We start from the raw sequence: 21,289 nt of genomic DNA, 5'->3' as shown, positions 1-21,289 counted from the left end.
AGAAGAACGCCCTTAAAACAGAGAGGTTTTTTTTAAAGAAACAGGGTAGCAGAGGTGCCGGTACGTCATACCGGCCCAAAAAAAGCCCTGGTTATTGCCTGATGAAGGGTGTGTCCTGAAAGTGCTAACTTTTGATGTTAAGTTGTCTATCTTGCCTTCATTTCTTGCTTGTTGGGATCGGAACCGACCCTCGGCTCCGACTCAGCCATCTTCTACAGCTCGAGAGCTGTTTACTGGCTCGAGGCTGCCCCTATATCCCATGATGCCTAGCGCTAGCTACCCAGATCTCATTTGCCGCTTCAGCTGCGAGGTTCGTTCTTACTGGCTAAGGCTCTTGTAAGTTAGTTTAATACTTTTTCTAGCGAGTTAGGGGTTATTTTTTGATAGTTTAGTCTTTCGACATTATCGTTAATTAGCTTGTTGTAGTTTTAGTGTTATTCTATTTTTCCCTTAGAACTCGTTTAAGTTAGAGAGTTCTTCCCCTCCCCTATCTCTACTTATTGTAGCGTTTTATATTTAGTTTTAGTCTTCTCTTTTACTTCATAGGTAGCCGTTTAAGTTAGAGGCTTCCTATTAAAAAAAAAAAAAAAAAAGTCTTCTTGACTGTAGTTATTGTGTTTTTGGTAGATTAGTGTTTGTAGTTTTTTTTTTGTTGTTGGGCCTTTGGCCAAAGACTTTCTGTGTAGGACTAGATATGTCTAAAGAATCCAAAGTGTCTGGATTCAGAAGTGTGACTCATGCTGTCAGAAAATGTCCCTGACAGATGGGCACACTTCTTGCGTCTATTGCTTAGGCGCAGTGCACCTGCAGGACTCTTGTTCTGTATGCCACGCATTCAGCCCAAGGGTTCTGCAGGAGCGCAAAAATACGCTGATATTAAGGGGTCTCCTTAAGCCCCAGGATTCACTGGCCAAGGCTCAGCCGGTGAAATCTCCTAAACCGACCAAATCGTCGGCTCCCAGCTTGGAGCCGTCATTGGCCCAAACATTACTGACTACCTCGGTTCTGGCTGCTTCCCAGTCGGCTCCACCACCATCTTCGGCGCCATCTCGGACCCACAAGAGACCGAGGTCCCCGTCTCTAGAGTCGATACATTCGGCCCCTTGGTCTCCCCTGTTGCAGAGTGACCGCAGTCGCAGATCCTGCCACTCCTCTCGGTCCTCTAGACTCTCGGACTACGACGTGGAGAGAGTGGTCAGTAGGTTGTTAAAGTCGCAGGCACTGGCCAAAATGTTATCCAGCCCTCCTCAACAGGTGATGGCTCTGCCCGCTTCCATCGATGTTCCTCCTCCGACTCCTCTGAGCTCAGAGCCGGAGTTTGTTGGAGTTCGAATCGTGGATCCGTCAGCACCGATAACTATTGTCCCTTCGGTTCCGTCATCAGCTCCGATCCCCTTGATAGTGCCTTCTGTCGAGGGATCTGGGCGCCGAGACTCCCTCGTCGGCTCCGAGGGGGCGAGTGGCATCAGACCCTTGCCCGACCCCGTTCTCCCTCTCGGAACATCGGCGCAGGTGAGCTCGGCTCCTACATCGGCCTCGGAGCTGTTCCCCTCGGTGCGGAGAAGGATTCCGGTTTCCTCGGAGCCGGCGCCTTCTTTGCGTCGTGGCACGGATGCCTTTGATGTCATGAGGAGTGTACTAGCCCCTGAGTCAGCACCACATTCGACCCCACTGACTCCGTCCCTTGTAGTGCCTGCGTCAACCTCTGTCCCTCCTCCAGACCCCAAGCGTGGGGAACCGACGCTCCAGAGCACCCCATTGGGTGTTTCCTCTTCTTCCGAGGCCTCCCCTGATCATTCAGAGGAGGTCTCTTGGAAGAGGAAGTGCAAGAGGAAGCACACTGACTCCACCGAGTCTGTCACTTCAGATACGGATTTGGATGAATCGGAAGGGTCCCCGAGATCCCCCTCTGAAGATGTTTCCTTTTCAGACATCCTAGAAATGCTTAGGCAGAGGGGGAACTGGACTGCCCTAGCCCCTACTGAGGATGAATCCGTATTCCTGGATGCGTTTGGTTCCCACCCTTCCACCTCCTGGGTGTCTCCGCCCTTCGATCCACTAATGTCTGTGGTGGCTCGAAGGGCTTGGTCAGACCCGGATACAGTGGAACCAACCGCGAGGAGCCCCGGCAAGTTTATCACTGCACCCCCTGACAAACAGTTCCTTACCAAGGGTGTTCCCATGGATGCCATGGTAGTAGCAGCGGCCACTAAGAAGGAATTAGTGGAAACTTCTTCCTCTGTCCATCCCCCTAACAAGGAGTCTAGGACTATGGACAGATATGGGAAACAAATGTTTGCTTCAGCGACCTTTTCCATGAGGTCACTGAATTACTTATGCCATTTTACTAGGCTTCAGAGGGATCTCCTAAAAGAGCTTGGAGATACCCTCCAGGATCCATCAGCTGAAGGGGTTCAAGCTAAAGTAGCTTCTCAGCTGGCGACCCCTAATTCAGTGGTTAACTCCTCCATGAGGCTCATTTCCTATGCAGCCGATGGTGCGAGTAGAGCCGCAGGCACAGGCGTGGCCCTTAGGAGACATGCATGGATGCGGCTGTGTAATTTTGCGGAGCCCTTTAGAGCATCATTCACCAACACCCCCTTTGATGATTCATTTCTCTTTGGACCACACGTGAAGGACACTCTCACTAGGTGTGAACAGGAAGGCAAGACTCTCTCTGCCATGGGAGTCCGTTTTTCCACTCCTTCCGGACCATATCCCAAAGGTAAGAAGAGTGGAAAAATGTGGTTTCGGAAATCTCAGGGAGCCTCGCCTGATACACATAGTGACTTTTCCTCCTGGGGCAGAAGAGGAAATAACAACAGACGCCGCCCTTGAGGCAGAGGGGATCCACAGAACCGGGGAAGCAGAGAATCTTTCTCTGACAAGCCCTTCCAGCATCCCTGAAGGGTTGCCCGACTGCCCGCCTCTGGAGGCAGTCGGGGGAAGACATTCACTGTACCCAAAAGCCTGGCAAGATATTACGCGAGACAAATGGGTACACTCAATCATATCTGGAGGCTATGTAATTCCCTTCTTCCAATCTCCCCTATCGTCAAGCAAATCCCCCCCAGATGTTCCACCCAGTCTGAGGGCCCAAGCAGTCATAGAAATTTCAAGACTGCTAGAAAAACAGTCATCCAGGAAGTCCCGGCAGACCAACTCGGATCCGGAACTTACTCAAGGTTCTTTTTGGTACCAAAAAGACAGGGGACCGGAGACCAATTTTGGATCTCAGCAGACTAAACAAGTTTGTTCAAAGAACAAGGTTTTGGATGGTCACGCTTCAGTCCATTCTACTCTTTTTGGGTCAGGACAATTGGATGTGCTCAACAGATCTCCAGGATGCGTACTATCACATCAAGATGGACAGGTGCTCCAGGAGATTCCTTCGCTTCCGGCTGGGAGCCAGTCATTATCAGTTCAGAGCTCTGCTCTTTGGTCTCACCACAGCCTCCAGGGTGTTCACCAAATGTATGGCAGTGGTCACGGCTCACCTGAGACGTCAAGGATTCCAGGTGTTTCCTTATCTAGATGACTGGCTCCTTACTGCTACTACCAGGTATCAAATTCTTCAAGCCAGGGACTATACAATTGCAATCTGTGCCCAGTTAGGCATTACCATAAATTTCAAAAAATCTGCCTTGTTGCCCTGTCAATCTATTACCTATATAGGAGCAGATCTAGATACAAAAAATATGTCTGCAAGACTACCGCCTGACAGGATGGCCACGATTCGGCAGCAAGTTCATATCCTCATGCAATGCAAAAAGGTACAAGTCCGGTTGGTCCTTCAAACTCTGGGTTCTATGGCGGCGGCAATTCTTCTGATACCTCTAGCCCACTTTCACATGAGAATCCTTCAGTGGCTCCTCTTCACACAGTGGTCCTTTCAACAACTCCCCATGTCTCACATGATCATGATTACAGAAACTTGCTAAAGACACCTTTCCCGGTGGATGGCCGCTAGTGTCTCAGGGCAGACCATTCATCCAACCCCCTCCGGTTGCCACAGTGACCACAGATGCCTCACTGATGGGGTGGGGGGGGCATTATCAGGGCAGGACAGTCCGAGCCATATGGCAACCTCACGAGTACCATCTGCACATAAATGTCTTGGAGATGAGAGCCGTGCTACTAGCGTTGCAAGCACTTCAGGACTACCTCCCTCCTGGGACAACTGCAATTCAGATGGACAACATGTCAGTAGTGTGGTACATCAAAAGGGCGGAACCAGGTCCTACCCCCTATGTCGAGAAGCATTCAGACTCTGGCAGTGGGCAATTTCCTCCCAACGATTTCTGATTGCAATGCACATCCCTGGGAAGTCCAACGTCATAGCGGACAGGCTCAGCAGAGCTATTCTCATGCCTCATGAGTGGTCTCTGAATCAGGTAGTTGCGGATCTCATCTTCCGCAAATGGGTACAGCCTTGCTGCGATCTGTTTGCAGTCCTCTTCAACACCAAATGCAGCAACTATTTCTCCCTTCTACCGCTTCCCGGTCATCCTCCCAGAGATGCTGTAGTCCACGATTGGCCTCAGGGACTTCTTTATGCCTTCCCGCCTTTTCCTCTTATACCCAAACTCATACAGAAAGGCGTATTGTTGGGTTGCAAAATTATCCGCATTGCTCCTTACTGGCCTCGACAGATTTGGTTTCCGTTCCTGCACCGTTATTTCCTCGAGCAGCCCTGGACCCTGGATCCTATTCCAGACCTGCTGATTCATCAATCAGGAGAGCTGCATCGATCCCTCCAGAAACTCCAGCTCACAGCTTGGTTGATCCAATTCCAACCCTAGCTAGGCTTCCCAGCATTTCCCCCGGCTGTGCGTGAAATTATTGTATCCTCTCACAAATCGGCTACTAGGAAGACGTATGCTAACAAATGGAAACGTTTCTCTTATTGGGCAGAGGCTAGGAACATAGATCCCTTTTCAGCCCCAGTTCATGAGATTTTGGAATTCCTAACTGAGCTTTTTCAGTCTGGGTCCGCTTCTGCCACAATCAGGGTTCAACTAGTGGCTATATCTAACTATCATGTTGGCTTTTCTAATCTAAATATCATGTCTCATAAGTTGTGTAAAGCTTTTCTTAGAGGGACTACTCTCCTTAGGCCCCCAGTGAGAGATCCCCCTCCTCCTTGGGACCTTAATTTGGTACTAACCTCCTTGATTATGCCCCCTTTTGAACCGGCAGCTTCCTGCTCCCTTAAGTTTCTATCTTGGAAAACTCTCTTTCTGGTAGCTATTACCTCAGCCAGACGTGTATTGGAACTTCAAGCACTAAGCGTTCGTTCTCCGTACTTAGTCTTTCACAAGGATAGGGTAACGCTGAGAACTAATCCATCCTTCCTTCCTAAAGTGTGCTCAGAAAATAATCTAAACCAATCCATAGACCTTCCAGTATTCTTCTCTAACTACACCAACAAGGCAGAATACAAGTTACAGCTTTTGGATGTTCATAGACAACTGCGTTTTTACCTGCATAGAATGAAGGATATAAGGAAGTCGGACCAGCTCTTCCTTTCTTATGCTAGGGGCAAACAAGGTCTCCCAGTTTCCAAAGTGACCCTGTCCAGGTGGTTGTCTCACATTATCACCTTCATTTATCAACTAAGAAACAAAGAATTGTCTGCCAAACCGAAAGGCCATTCTACTAGGGCTTTGGCCACTTCTGTAGCCTTCCAGTCTAGGTTGCCCATGGACTCTATTTGTGCCGCGGCCACATGGGCAAATCCTCATACCTTTATTTCTCATTACAAGTTAGACATGGCCTCCAGGAATAGAGCTAACTTTGGTTCCACTGTTCTGAAGAGTCTGTTCCAATGAGCCACCCAGGATCATAGGTGCTAGGGACGCTGTCCCAACAAGCAAGAAACGAAGGCAAGATAGACAACATAACATAAAGAAGTTATGTACCTACCATAACGTTCCATGTTAGTTGTCTTCATCTCTCCTACTTTCTTGCGTCCCACCCTCCATCCCCCTGTCCTATTGGACCGAGAGGAGTTTAGGTTTCACCGGCTGAGTATTTTCTGGTTTGTTTCCTCTACTGACTTAGAGAGTATAACAGATATGCCCAACCTGTTAGTTTGGTCAGATTATTCTTGCTATGTCTGGGGTTAGCTATTACAAACGAGATCTGGGTAGCTAGCGCTAGGCATCATGGGATATAGGGGTAGCCTCGAGCCAATAAACAGCTCTCGAGCTATAGAAGATGGCCGAGTCGGAGCCAAGTGTCGGCTCCGATCCCAACAAGCAAGAAAGAAGGTAAGATGAAGACAACTAACATGGAACGTTATGGTAGGTACATGACTTCTTTTTTTATTAGACTGCATTAAACTGCATTAAAAGTTTGTTTTTAGCCTGGTGGTCCATGGAGTTATTTCATCATTTACTATTGTTTTACTGGCATGGAACATTGGCACCTTGGTACTTGCACTGTTTTTCTGACATCAGTTAGTAGGAGTTCCACAGTGCCAGTGGCAGAATTACCTATAATATCAAGAAATTAACACAACAAAGAGAGAAATAGACTAAAAACTGATCAAATCTATGTTATGTAAAATGTAATTTAAGCAATATTAGATACAACTGCAATTAGTAAATGACTTCAATGTATACATAAATCTACTTTATGTACAATAATATGGGAAAAAATGTACCTACCATGTGCAGGTGGTCATGCAAAATCAATACCAGATATGTCTAGACAGAAGAAATGGAGATGAAAGATGGATGAGAAGTATTACAAAGCAAATGACACAATGACCAGAAAACAATCCACTTTAAATCTGCTTAGTAAGAAACAATTTACAGAAAAATACATGCATACAATTTGAATTTTATGTTTTCAAACAATTTTTTTAAATATCCCTACTACTGTTGTTGAATCTAGGAGAAATGCAAGCTTATTCATTTTCCAGTGTAGCCTGAATTTGACCTGGGCACCATTCCACATCTTTATTTTGAAGTTAAGATATCAGATAACTACTAATTCTAATCCAGCTTCTCTGAATGTCCTGCAACTGTTTAGGTTATTATGCTGACCACAACAGAAGGGAACCAAAAAGGGATCTGAAAAGCATTTGCGTGTAGGATAACCTGCTGAAGTCGGAGCACAGCCACAAAAACTGTGACTTTGTTTTTTGAGTCTTCTGCCCATGCTTAAACCTTGGCCAGTTGTCATTTTATCAACATCAGCTCATTGTGGTAGTGGTGTTTATTTTCATAAGGCTCATAAGAAATTAGTAGGCATGCAGTCCAGCAGACCATTGAAGAGGCTGGCTCAAATCTCCAATTGCCCCAAAGGGTTGCCCAGTTAACTGACTTGCTCAAAGTCACACAGTTGGCATATAATGAAGGCTAAGGTAACTCACACCACTGGAAGTAGGTGGCTAACAGATCAAAGACTTAATCCTCTGCACTTGCTAAAAGGTTAAACTATTTTTTTGATAGCCATCTTTTTTAATGCATGGTAGGGTCAGGGTTCTTTGGTTCGATCCTCGGCTGGGGTGCCTTCTGTGCGGAGTCTGCATGTCCTCCCTGTGGTCACGTGGGTTTCCTCCGGGTGCTCTGGTTTCCTCCCACATCCCAAAGACATGCTGTAGGTGGATTGGAAACTCTAAATTAGCCCTAGGGGTGAGTGCGTGTATGTGCCTTCTGTGGAAGGTTGGGTGCCAGGCTGGCAACTCGACACCATAAAAAAAAACTCCACTGCCAATCATGAGCGGACAGGTGATCCACTGTGGTGACCCCTAACCGGGAAAAGCTGAAAGAAGAAGAAGAAGGGTCATTATCAGTTCAATTTATAGGATGAAGGCTGTGAGCTGCTGATTCATTTATGTAGTCCAAGGTTTGTTTCCCTTAGTCTCCATTTGTCTCCTCTGTGACTCTGTACAAGTTATTTAACCAGACATGGTTCCTGGGTTCTGATCATGTTCAGGAATTTTAGTTGCCTTCTTTGAGTATGCCATAAAGGAAGCTCATATAATTGTAGTTCCAGGTCGTCGTATTTAGCAATACACTGCAGTCAATTTTAATTGATTATAACAGAAATCCTTTCAACATTAAATGAAATAAAGGTGTATAATTAGCTATGTCAGTGAATGCCAAACGTCAAACTTCAGAGCAGATAAATCTTCTCCAAGATGTGGTTTCTGCATAGAAGGTATTATGTCACTAACTTTAAACACTAACTTTAAACAGCCATTAAACACAGTAGTTACAACACATTCCAAACCTGGACTCTGCTTTACTCCCTCCCTGAGTTGGAACATGCCACAGATTCCTTCTCCAAGATTTTGATTGACCAGTACTGAAAAGTGTTCAGTTTCATTCTTTTTTTTTCTTTTAAACTGGAGTCAGTGAAGATTATCTCCAAGTTATGGCTGTTTCTAAAGATTGCAAGCACAGGAGTTCCCACAGCAAGAGCTGCATCCTTTGGGGGGTTACCTGGAGTTAGAATGTCTGGAACAGAAGCAGAACATGATCCTTCTGCAAGGTGTCAGGCACCACAGTCAGTGCCCTGGTTAAATTCTGGTTCCTGAAAAAAATCAATTGGAAGACACTGTTATATCAGTAATATCCATACAGTAACCTGGAGGGATCTCCTATGGTGAGCTCAAAATGCTGATGTGCCAGAAGCCTCCCATAATATCCAGTAACACTATCCATACGTCTTTCAATAACTGAAGCATGATTTGCAGATTAGCCATCTAAAACTGAAAGCAAATGATGTACTAGTTTAACTTCTGAGATCAAGAATGAGAAGGAAATTGTCCATCTTCTTCAAGACCAAAAGAGGTGGGAATAAAACTCTCAACCTAGTTCAAAGCAGGGCCACCTGTCACAGCCCCTTTGAGCAGCAGAATCTGGATTTGCCCCAAATGTTTTCTAAAAAGACTAATCTGTCACACACAGCTTCTTGCGGGAAGAGTGAAGTCATCTAGAACCAAAAAAAAAAATTTCTAGAACCCACCAGTTTCTTACAGTGGTCATCAAGTTAGGATAAACTTGGCGATCTACCCTAACTGGAAGTCTCAGAGTGGATTACACATTGTGGTATATTATCCAGTGGGATTGTCCTCTTGTAGAGCTTAGCCAGCACTGGAGAAGATAACACTATGTAAGGTCAAGCGACTTCATCGGGATGTCAGGAAGTTTCTTCCTCATTTGATATTTGGCAATTTTAGAAGAGGAAGGTATGGAAAAAAACAAGGGCTTCATAAGGCCCTCCTTTGAGAATGAGGGCATATTTTATACTCAGCAGGTCTTTGACCAATCCCTGACAGGAAAGCCAAACAGCAGTTTTTCCAAGAAATGGGCAACCGAAATGTTGTTCCTGAGTTCATCTTTTGTGAAGGATAACCTTGGCCATGCCATCCTCCACAGGCACAGGCCTGAGCCTCTGGCCCTAGCCACAGTGTTAACATAGACAAAAACTGCAGCAGGTATTATACCACTGCAAAAAATGTTTTTTTAATTGTTGCACTTTGTTTGATGTGGCATAGACTAGCTTCAGACCTGCTGAATCTAGTTCCGTTTGTATAACTTGAGCACTAAACCAGGCTAACTTTTGTTGGAGAGGGTTCCCCTGCACCCTAGTGGCAGGAGTGTGCAGTTAGAACCCATCTGATTGAAGGTCGCTGGAACAGGGCTCAGTTTTGAGTTTTTATTGGTTAATTTATTTAGATCAGTTTGTACGTGCTTGCTACATAGCATCCCGTCTGTGCATCATGCACTGCTGCACAGCAGTGGGCACCATTGGTGGTTACAGATGCAAACACTTTTGCCTGTAAATCTTTCTTTAGTATTCTACTGCTGCTGCATTGGTAAGTTCTCATGACTGCCCCTCACTAACAGGTGACACATTTAGTGAAGCTCCTGAGGTACCAACACAGATCCTACCCACCAGCCCTTTGTACTTATTGTCCACTTCTCCTGTCTTGTATTTTACCTTTTCCTTCCTGCCCTCTCCCTATTTTCTGACCACATCAACTTACCTATCAATATGGAAGGACAATTTCCCACAGTTTCTACAGCCAGCCTGGTTGACACGGGCATCCTGAGGCACAGCAGAAAATGCCTCACTTACACTGACAACCCACTTATTCTAGTCCACACAAATTCATTATGTGAGTGATGCATCTGTGAAAAAACTGAAAGGCTGCCAGCTCAGCCAGATAGAATCTTAATAAGTCTATGTGATTTGTAAATATTAACATAATTATAGGATGGTTTTACAAATGTAAAAGAGAACTATATGTTATGATTAAACTATATGTTGTACTGAGCTTCAAAAATGCAACCACAGTGCATTCTGATGAAAGAAAGCTGATAAGTCACGCATTGTATGACTGTTTGATCTGAAACACGTTTTGTTTTGAGACCAGAGTTAATTGATAGATTTTACATGTATAATGTCTTTTATTGCTGTGGCTCCTGCAGGTGCAAGATTACAAAGATACGTTAAACTCTGAGTTTCTGTTAGCCTGGGAAATTAAACCAGAAAAGTGTCAAGAATAATGTAATCTAAAATGAGTCAGCAGTGATATATTATCAACTTAAGACTTTCTCAGAGAGAGAGAGACTTAGAGAATTAGAGCATTTTGGATTTTGCCTGAACCTGAACACATCAACTCACCAGTACTTTGCTTTGCTCTGTATTTATGTAAGTTATTTAGAACATTGTTTCTCTTAGAAATAGAAAATAATACGATTAGAATAGCTGTTTTCTATATTTATGTCAGACTATTCTACAGTATTATTTTAAACATTTTCCTGTGATGTCTGAACTCTTGACTAGCACTGTGTTGAATTGAGAAGATTTGTCTTGTGTTTTTATTACTTATTATTAAATATTATTCATTTTTAAACCTTTCAATGGTGGCTGTTTTGTGTACAGATAATTTATACTTATCCTTCCCATTTCCATGCCCCTTACTGGTGCTAGTGGTGAGGATTGAGGCTCCTTGATTACTGGGCCAGTACACAGGCATCACAGCATTTATATCAAGAACCTAGAATCCAGGCTCTCTTGCTCACCAGTCAGTCCATCTGATACTAAGCAGGTTGTCAGCATGCACACTTCACCTCCTGCACCTACCAAACCAACACATAAACCTACATATGCAGAGGTCCTTACCAGAAACTTACCAACCACAAACACAAGCACACATCACATAATACAACCTATGCAGAACATAATACATATATCACACATCAGTGTCTCACCAGTCTAGTCCCAAAGGCATAACACAAAAACATTATCTTAGTCATAGGTGACTCAATTGTGAGACACACAGATGTCCCTCTCACCAGGTTGGATAAGGAAAAGGTTACATTCTGTGTCTGTCAGGTGCCAGGATCTGTCACATCACAATCACACACACACTCAAGTCCCTCAACAACAGGCACTGTTATGATTCTGTCCTAGTCCATGTTGGTGTGAATGACTTGAGATGTACCTCACTGGACTATATGAAGAGAGACATGACTGAGTTCTCAGATTATGTGTCTCAGGTAGGTATGTCACTAGCCTTAAGCAGCATTTTACCTTCTCCTAGGATGACACCTCAATACAAACAAAAAATGATTGACTTCAACAATTGGCTTAGTTTCTGGTGTCATTCAAAGGGGATCCAGTATCTGTCAGCCTGGGATGACACAGTCGACAGTAGTCACTGCTTTGCTAGAGATGGTCTTCATCTGTCACCTCTGTGATTTTGGATACTGGCTAAGGCTCTTGCCATCCCCATAGTACCTTTTTTAAGGCAATGTCACAAGAACCAAATTCCTGACATAATAATACCTTCTACAAACAACCTCAAGGTTACACTACTAAATGCTAGGAGTCTAAACCGGAAACTGCACTCACTGGAAGCAGTCCTCACTCTGGAAGATGCAGACATTTGTGCAGTCACTGAGACCTGGTGTAAGCCTGTGAAGGGCACCCCAGCTATACCAGGTTACATTTTCTTCCACACATTTACACCACAGACTGAAGGCAAGAGAACTAAAGGAGGTGGTGTATCAATATTAATTACAGATAAATACACCTCTAGATTGGTTAAACAGCACAATTCCCTTGAATTACTTCAGGTGCAGTTGACTGTAGGCAAGACCCCTCTTCAGGTCATTGCCAGCTATAGGACCCCATCTGAATCATGACATCCACTCAGCCTACATGGATCTACATGAGGCAATCAAGATACAACCAAACACCCTGATTTTGGGTGGGTTTAATTACCCGTCCATAGACTGGGTAAATTATATGTGTTCTAACTCACTTGCCCAAAGGTTCCTAGACTTTGTTAACTCCAGTGCCCTGGAGCAGCTGGTTGACATACCCACAAGAGGTTCAAACATCCTGGACCTGGTACTCATCAATATGGGGACTGATGCACCACCCACAGTGTTTGTGGCCATCCCTGAAGAGATCTGACCACAAATCAGTCTCTGTAGAAGTAGCTATAACACAAGCACCCCCCCCACACACACACACAGCAACAATTAGACTAAAAACCTTCTCCATGGCCAATTACAACCTCTTACGTGATGGCATAATTTTTTACTTATTTTACATTTACAAACAACTATGAGATTTCTACATAGCAAGCAAGTATTCATAGGAAAACACATTATTTAACAAGATTCCATAGTTTTAAAGTTACAAAGTACAATATTCATTGGTAGTCGCAAGTTTTAACAAAATTCCATAGTTTAAGTTAGAGTAAAGTAGTACTTAGAATGTACTGGTTTCCAGTAATAACATTGATTGAGACAAATGTAAGTAAAAGGGGGTTGGGAGTGGATGTTAGAGTTAGTTTTGTGAGATGTGGTTGGGTTTAAAGTCGGAATGTGTATAACTGCTGACTGTTGGTGTGGGTGTTCGCAGGTGAGGCACTATAAGGAGGAGTCATGATCCTTCTTGAAGGGATAGAAGTGAAAAGGAGTATGAGAGTGGGTCAGAGGGTGTGTGTGATATGGGTCAACCTGGTGGGTAGCAAGGGTATAGCCATGCAAGTTTTAGGTGTTCTTTCAGTAGCTTTTTGAATGTAACCATTGAGTTAGCTGAGGTAATAGCAGAAGGTAATGAGATTCAAATTTTACCAATGTAGTTAGGGAAGAGGGAGTCACCTGCTGTGTTATTGCTTTTGGTCACCTTGATTAGACTTTTATCACTAGAGTGAAGTTGTCTGGAGTTAGTTTGTAGTTTAGGTAGATTAGATAGTGCTTATCACTAGAGTGAAGTTGTCTGGTGTTAGTTTGTAGTTTAGGTAGATTAGATAGTGCTTATCACTAGAGCGAAGTTGTCTGGTATTAGTTTGTAGTTTAAGTTGATTAGATAGTGCTTATCACTAGAGTGAAGTTGTCTGGTGTTAGTTTGTAGTTTAAGTAGATTAGATAGTGCTTATTACTAGAGCGAAGTTGCCTGGTATTAGTTTGTAGTTTAAGTGGATTAGACAGTGCTTATCATTATAGTAAAGTTGTCTGGTGTTAGTTTGTAGTTTAGGTAGATTAGATAGTGCTTATCACTAGAGCGAAATTGTCTGGTATTAGTTTGTACTTTAAGTAGATTAGATAGTGCTTATCAATAGAGCGAAGTTGTCTGGTATTAGTTTGTAGTTTAAGTAGATTAGATAGTGCTTATCACTAGAGTGAAGTTGTCTGGTGTTAGTTTGTAGTTTAAGTAGATTAGATAGTGCTTATCACTAGAGCGAAGTTGTCTGGCATTAGTTTGTAGTTTAAGTGGATTAGATAGTGCTTATCACTAGAGTAAAGTTGTCCGGTGTTAGTTTGTAGTTTAGGTAGATTAGATAGTGCTTATCACTAGAGCGAAGTTGTCTGGTATTAGTTTGTAGTTTATGTAGACTAGATAGTGCTTATCACTAGAGTAAAGTTGTCTGGTATTAGTTTGTAGTTTAATTAGAATAGACAGTGCTTATCACTAGAGTGAAGTTGCCTGATATTAGTTTGTAGTTTAATTAGAATAGACAGTGCTTATCACTAGAGTGAAGTTGTCTGGTATTAGTTTGTAGTTTAAGTAGATTAGATAGTGCTTATCACTAGAGTGAAGTTGTCTGGTATTAGTTTGTAGTTTAAGTAGATTAGATAGTGCTTATCACTAGAGTGAAGCTGTCTGGTATTAGTTTGTAGTTTAAGTAGATTAGATGGTGCTTATCACTAGAGTGAAATTGTCTGATATTAGTTTGTAGATTAGATAGTGCTTATCACTAGAGTGAAGTTGTATTGTATTAGTTTGTAGTTTAAGTAGATTAGATAGTGCTTATCACTAGAGTGAAGTTGTCTGGTATTAGTTTGTAGTTTAAGTAGATTAGATAGTGCTTATCACTAGAGTGAAGTTGTCTGGTATTAGTTTGTAGTTTAAGTAGATTAGATAGTGCTTATCACTAGAGTGAAGTTGTCTGGTATTAGTTTGTAGTTTAAATAGATTAGATAGTGCTTATCACTAGAGCGAAGTTGTCTGGTATTAGTTTGTACTTTAAGTAGATTCAATAGTGCTTATCACTAGAGTGAAGCTGTCTGGTATTAGTTTGTAGTTTAAGTAGATTAGATAGTGCTTATCACTAGAGTGAAGTTGTCTGGTATTAGTTTGTAGTTTAAGTAGATTAGATAGTGTTTATCAGTAGAGTGAAGTTGTTTGGTATTAGTTTGTAGTTTAAGTAGATTAGATAGTGCTTATCACTACAGTGAAATTGTCTGGTATTAGTTTGTAGTTTAAGTAGATTAGACAGTGCTTATCAGTAGAGTGAAGTTGTTTGGTATTAGTTTGTAGTTTAAGTAGATTAGATAGTGCTTATCACTAGAGTGAAGTTGTCTGGTATTTGTAGTTTAAGTAGATTAGATAGTGCTTATCACTAGAGTGAAGCTGTCTGGTATTAGTTTGTAGTTTAAGTAGATTAGATAGTGCTTATCACTAGAGTGAAGCTGTCTGGTATTAGTTTGTAGTTTAAGTAGATCAGATAGTGCTTATCACAAGAGCGAAGTTGTCTGGTATTAGTTTGTAGTTTAAGTAGATTAGATAGTGATTATCACTAGAGTGAAGTTGTCTGGTATTAGTTTATAGTTTAAGTAGATTAGATAGTGCTTATCACTAGAGCAAAGTTGTCTGGTATTAGTTTGTAGTTTAAGTAGATTAGATAGTGCTTATCACTAGAGTGAAGCTGTCTGGTATTAGTTTGCAGTTTAAGTAGATTAGATAGTGCTTATCACTAGAGTGATGCTGTCTGGTATTAGTTTGTAGTTTAAGTAGATTAGATAGTGCTTATCACTAGAGTACAGTTGTCTGATATTAGTTTGTAGTTTAAGTAGATTAGATAGTGTTGGGTCTTTTTCAGGAAGTAGTAGGAGTTTCTTGGCAAAAGAAGGCTGATGGAATGAGAGGAGATTTGGGAATTCAAGCCAGTTAAGTTTTTTTAGTGAATGACAGTGGTGGGCATGGTAAGGGGTACCAGTAGCAAATTTGGCAATTTGATTGTAGCAGATGTTAAGCTTGCCATTTCAGTTTTGGGTAGGCTGGTGAAGATGGGAGCGGCGTAGAATAGTGTGGAGATGAGGTGGGTTTAAGCTATGGTTATTCTAGCAGGTTGGGTTAGAAATGGTTTGTTTTTATAAAGAGTGGCCAGTTTTTGTGAATGTTTTTAACAATTTGATTTATATGTAGATCAAACTTGAGGTTGTTGTCAATGGTCACTCCTAGCAGTTTAGTATGAGTGTCTAGAGAGATGATAGTCCCATCTTTGGATGTAATATTGAATGTGTTGGGCATTGAGATGGATTTGTTTGGTTTAAATAGCAACAGTTTGGTCTTTTTGGGATTAAGTAATATGTTTTTGTTAAGAAATCAGGTTTCTGTAATTTGGAAGACTTTTTGGGTAATGGAGAGGAGTTTGTGTGGGTTGTTGGCTTCGCAGACTAATGTTGAGTCATCAGTATATTGTATAACAGTTGCATCTTGGCATATGCTGTGGAGATCATTAATGAAGACGGAGAAAAGAAGGGGTCCCAGAATGGATGCTTGTGGGACTCCTGTGGTAATAGGCAGCAGTGAAGATAGGTTGTTATCCCATCAAACTGCTTGTTGTCTACCATGTAGATAGTTTTGGAACTGGGCTAGTGTATGATCACTAAGGCCAAGATTAATAAGGGAGTGGAGTAGTTTGGGATGGTTGATCATATCGAAGGTTTTGGACGGGTCCAAGAATATGGCAGATGTTAGTTTACCTAAGTGCCTGTTTTGGTTGATGAGGTTTGTAAAGGAAAGAAGGGCTGTGGTTGTACTGTGGGCAAGGCATAACTTCATAGCCCCTCCCCAAACTGAGGGAACAGACACCTATGCTAAGTTATACATCAATGCTTTACACAAGCACCTGTACAATTGTATCAACTCTGCCGTACCTGACAGAACCAAAGCAAGATCTTCAAGGAAAAACAAACATGCCTGGTGGACAACTGCCATTAATAGGCCATACAATAGGAGAAACAAATTGCTGTCTATGAGCAGGAAGGAATGGTCTCAGAACTGGAAACACTCCCTCCTCAACTTATACAAACAAATAAGACTCCTAGTGAAGTCATCCAAAGTTAGCTACTAATCCAAATTAGCTTCCCTAACTAAGGATAACCACAAGGCTTTCTTTAGTTACATCAGTAACCTCAAAGGTAAGGCCCAGATCTGTGCTGAACTTGTAGTTAATGGTACTGCATATATAGAACCTGTGGATATAGCAACCTTGCTGGTTGCCAGGTTTAGTGAAAACTTCACTCCCCTGTCCCTGACATGTATACCCCAAGGCATCCCAAACACCTGTTCCCCATCTAATATCTCTGATTAGCAGGTCTCAAATGCCCTCTCCAAGGCCAAAAACACAGCCTATATGGGACCAGACAACATCCCAGACTGTGTTCTTCATTGGTTAAAACAGGAATTAGCATCACCACTGAGCACGCTTTTCAATCACAGCCTAAGCACTAGCTTTGTCCCATTGAAATGGAAACAGCTACTGGCATCCCTTTGCACAAAGGGGGTGCATCCACGGACTGTGGGAACTATAGCCTGACCAGCCTTACCTGCAAGGCCATGGAATGAATCATCATGGACCTTATTAACAGAGATATAGGAAATCTCCAAATGCTTGACCCCACCCAGTTTAGATTTGTCAAGGGGAGATCATGCCTGTTAAACTTGGTGGACTTCAAGACAGCAACCAAAGCCCCAGATGAGGGCAAATTAGTGCATACTGCCTACCTAGACTTAACCAAGGCCTCTGACACAATCCCCCACTCAGGCATCATTGAGAAACTTACCCAGCTGGATATCAACCCATATATTGCCAGGTGATTTGCAAAATGTCTCACTGACAGAACTCATATGGTCAAAATAGGGGACTCTACCTCCTACAGCAGACTCATAACCAGTGATGTCCCACAGGGATCTGTTCTGTGACCCTTACTGTTTGGAATCTACTTCTCCAAAGTGCAGGCTAAAACTGATAACTGCAAACTGGGAGCAATCATTGAAACCCCTTGCGATGTCAACATCTACAAGAAGGTCTTACGCAGACTAATGACTGGTGCCAAAGTCAAGGTCTTAAACTTAATGCAAAAAATGCATTATCAGCCACTTTGGCAAGGGTGATACTGCAAACTACCACATCAATAGCAATACCCTAAGTGAACATTCAGTGGTGAGAGATCTGGGCACATAGGTTGACAGCAACCTTAACTTCAATCACCATGTCTCCACAGTGGTAATAAGGGTATTTTACATTGCTCATCTCATAAGTAAGGGTATTGCCTCCATAAAAAAAGAGGTTATAACCCCTCTATATTCTTCCCTCATCAGGCCAATAATAGAGTAAAATGATCCCTTTGGTATGTTCCTTTCCAAACACTTGCAGCAATTGGAGAGACCACTAAGGTCCTTTACGAAGAAAATTCAGGGTCTTCAAGATCTGTCTTATCCAGACAGACTGAAATCATTGACCCGTGCCTTGCATATAGAACAATTTCTAACCCAGCTTTGATGGAAATGCTGCACAATCACAAGTCAAATTGAACATGGGTCACTCGCTCAAAGGACCATAACCTGGTATGTGACATCAACAGAGCTTGCTGGAGAGACAGATTTGTCTCACAGAGGTTGCCCCACCTTTGGAATAAGCTTCCTATTCATGCTAAACAAAGCCCCTCATTGCCCTATTTAAGATCAGTGTGGATGATTGGATGGGTAACCAAAAATTTATCCCAGGGGTTCCATCTGTGTCCCTCTTAGACAGTGTCTGGTTGAACTTGGCAAGCTTGTAAGGGCCCTGATGCTGTTAGCCTAGTAACCTCCTGTGCTCCTATGATCACCTACCAAACATTCACACTTGGTCAGTGTCATTTTCACACCATAGCTGTGCAATGACATAAGGAGCATTTTCAGCACACATGGACAGACTGAGATTTTGCTAAAGAATAAGTTTGCTACTCAGTTCATTTCTTACCTGAGTACACTATTCTGCATATTATAGGTACAGATTATATTGTAGTGGTACAGCAGTTCCTGATGAAAATGCATTTATGTTTATGCAAATAATGCTGGCCACAATCTAGCCATTGTAATAAAACTGTATTCCTAGAATTCCTTGTGACACCTCATCTATTCTTTACAATCTAAGCAGAAATGAGAATTGTCATGATAAGCATAATACAACACTATACACTCCCTTTAGTCTAAAGAAATGTGCTTTCATGATAAGGAATTTCACTCTTTCATAATGAGTTTAAATAAGAAAACAAACTGCATAGTATAAGGCTAAAACTGCTTGCTACTGTGTCTGGAATCCTCTGTTTTGGTATGAAGAATAATACATATAACTGCAATGCAAATTGAATGATTCTACCATTTCAACAAACAAAGATCTAAATTCATTTATTTATCATTTGTTGACAGGATTAGTCTCACTAGTCTAGTGGCCTCTTTTTAGAGGAGATCCAAGGAGGTATTTATATTACTAGGGAAAATGTGGCAAGGGCATCAGGAACATTCTCCTACTTCTTAAGTTAGGAAGCATCTTTAACATCCGCCTGAGCAGCCACCAACTCGAGCAGATGAACCTCGGTTTAACATCTCTTCCAAAGTACAGCCCACTCACAGCATCAGCAATCCATTCACCTGGAGCGGAAATGGAATCCATATCCTTCTGCTCTCCTAGCAGCAGAGATGAGTGTACTAACAGCTGTGCCAGTGTCAGTGGGTAATATGAAGATTGGTATGCTAAGTACCAGGATATGTGCCAGGATCCATAAAACCAAGTGAAAAAAGAAGTAATCATACTAAATATACAAGTCACTTGGCAATAGTACTATGTTTTCTGGAAAGAGTACAAGTAAATTAAGAAAGAATAACCTTTGTAACTACTTGTGAAGCTGCTGGCTATAAAACCTGCTCTAAAAAGTTATGAATGGCTTTATTACAGCAGTTGTGCAAAGCCTCCAATTTACGTGTGGATGTATAGCTTAGCATTCTAAAGTTATCATTTACAGATGGAAGTTCAATGACTTAGTCAATAAACTTTTATTAATAATGTAAATTACATATACTAAGAATGAATACTAATAATGTGTACTAGACTCATTTCTGAAATAACATACAGTAGCATGTCAGCTTTTGCCCTCACAGGTTCAGTAAAAGATTTTGCAATGCACTCTCTGTGCTTACATGCTATCACTATATTAAGTAAACATCTGTGCCTAACACAAACCAATGTCATTCTTACATCAGCAAATACCTGAGAGGGAGGCCAAGATGCTAGTCTATGCTGTTTTTAAAAGGTCTGCAAAATGCACCCATTTAAAATATCAGGACCAACTAGAGCAAGTCCCAAAATACAGAGAATAAATGTCCAAAAAATGGACTTACATGTACTAAGTCCAAGAGGGTCATTTCTCAGAATATTTCCTTTTCTCTGAGGTATGGTGATCTTAGCATTGCTAATATATGTGTGTGTTTGGGAGGTGCAGGTGGGTTTACTCCCCTGTAAAAAAGTTTAAAGCAGAGAAGCCATCTTCGAGATTTGCTCTTTTCCTGGGCCTCTGGTCTTTTTTTTCCGAGTTATCAGCACCAGGAGGGAGCGGTTTTGGAATTCAGTCTGGCATATATCAGTTGCTTTTCATTAACAGTGTGCATAGTTAACATAGTCTGATATTCTATCTGTCCTCCACTGTGAATGCCTTGGCAAGGACTGACATAACACAGTTGTATGAGTGACTTGCAACCAAAGCGGATGACAGAAGTATCCCTATCTTCACAGGTGTACCCTCTCTCTTTTCAGCTTACACTTTCATCTTCTAACAGGATTTTGCTCTGTATAGTTTGTCCTCGTGCTGTATATTTGGGAGAATCTGTCACGTAGTGATAGTCTCATTAAGCCTGTGTTCCTACCATCAGGACAGTACACATTTATCCTTTGACAAGGAGTGATCCTAATTTCAGCATAAGAAGCCATATCGGCTGAGTTACATGACTGTTGACTATAACGTTACAGTCTTGTCTTACCTTTGTCCTCTGTCACTAGAGCCTCGTGGATTAGCCTACTATTTGTAAGATACCCTAACTGTAGACGTTAGAGTCTGTCTCTTATCTCCCTGACTTAGTATGTTAGTGGAGACTGTGCTGTCCTCCAGATAATACTGCCTTTTTTTTTAGGGAGAGGCAGTTCCAATATTTACCACCATGGTTGCGTGAGGGTTGACAAGCACCGCCATAATACAGTATCGTCTTTATGTTAATACCTTATAGATTCTCCGATATTTCTGCCTGGCTTCATTTTCAAGAACTTTTCATGGCTTCTTATTCTACTGACAGAAAGTTGGTGCAGCTAGAAAGGGTATGCATATATTATGTGCAGTCCCTGAGACAGGTATATAACGCATCCAGCACCCTATGAAGATAAGAACACAGTTGTATGGCTCACCCAGTGCTATGCAGTCAGGGACACAGCTGTTTAACCCACCCAGCTCTGTGATAAGGACACTTCAGTCATATACTGTGATGTAGTCTGCCTTACACAACAGTACAGTTCATAAACAAAGTGCTGAGTGTTTTAATATTCTGCCTGATACTTGAAGAAAACAGTCAAACTGAAATTAACAGGGAAATATTATCACCTTAACAAGCATGCCTTATTCATTCTCTCCACACACATTTGCAGAGCTGAAAAACTGTAGAAGCATTAATTCATAATACAGTGGTATGCATACACTTACAGCTCAGTTGA

The 21,289-nt window shown here is 42.2% G+C and overlaps 2 protein-coding genes across 12 annotated transcripts in view; one reads left to right on the top strand and one right to left on the bottom strand.

The window, feature by feature from the left end:
* The window catches only part of THEM6 (thioesterase superfamily member 6), an 838,692-nt gene that overhangs the window by 742,599 nt on the left and 74,804 nt on the right, over nucleotides 1–21,289 (bottom strand). For all 8 annotated transcript variants that reach the window (XR_006364262.1, XR_006364263.1, XR_006364264.1 and 5 more), the window contains exon 3: nucleotides 6,672–6,710. The gene's annotated coding sequence lies outside the window, so the exon portion shown is untranslated. The remainder of the gene's footprint in view (nucleotides 1–6,671; nucleotides 6,711–21,289) is intronic.
* DNAJC5B (DnaJ heat shock protein family (Hsp40) member C5 beta) overlaps nucleotides 1–21,289 on the top strand; it is a 534,023-nt gene that overhangs the window by 464,703 nt on the left and 48,031 nt on the right. The window lies entirely within an intron of this gene.

This window comes from Protopterus annectens, chromosome 3.part1 (assembly GCF_019279795.1).
Source record: "Protopterus annectens isolate FY-2018-M chromosome 3.part1, PAN1.0, whole genome shotgun sequence".
Taxonomy (NCBI): domain Eukaryota; kingdom Metazoa; phylum Chordata; order Ceratodontiformes; family Protopteridae; genus Protopterus; species Protopterus annectens.
The sequence above is the reverse complement of the archived record's forward strand: the minus strand, read 5'-3'. Positions and strand labels throughout refer to the sequence as shown.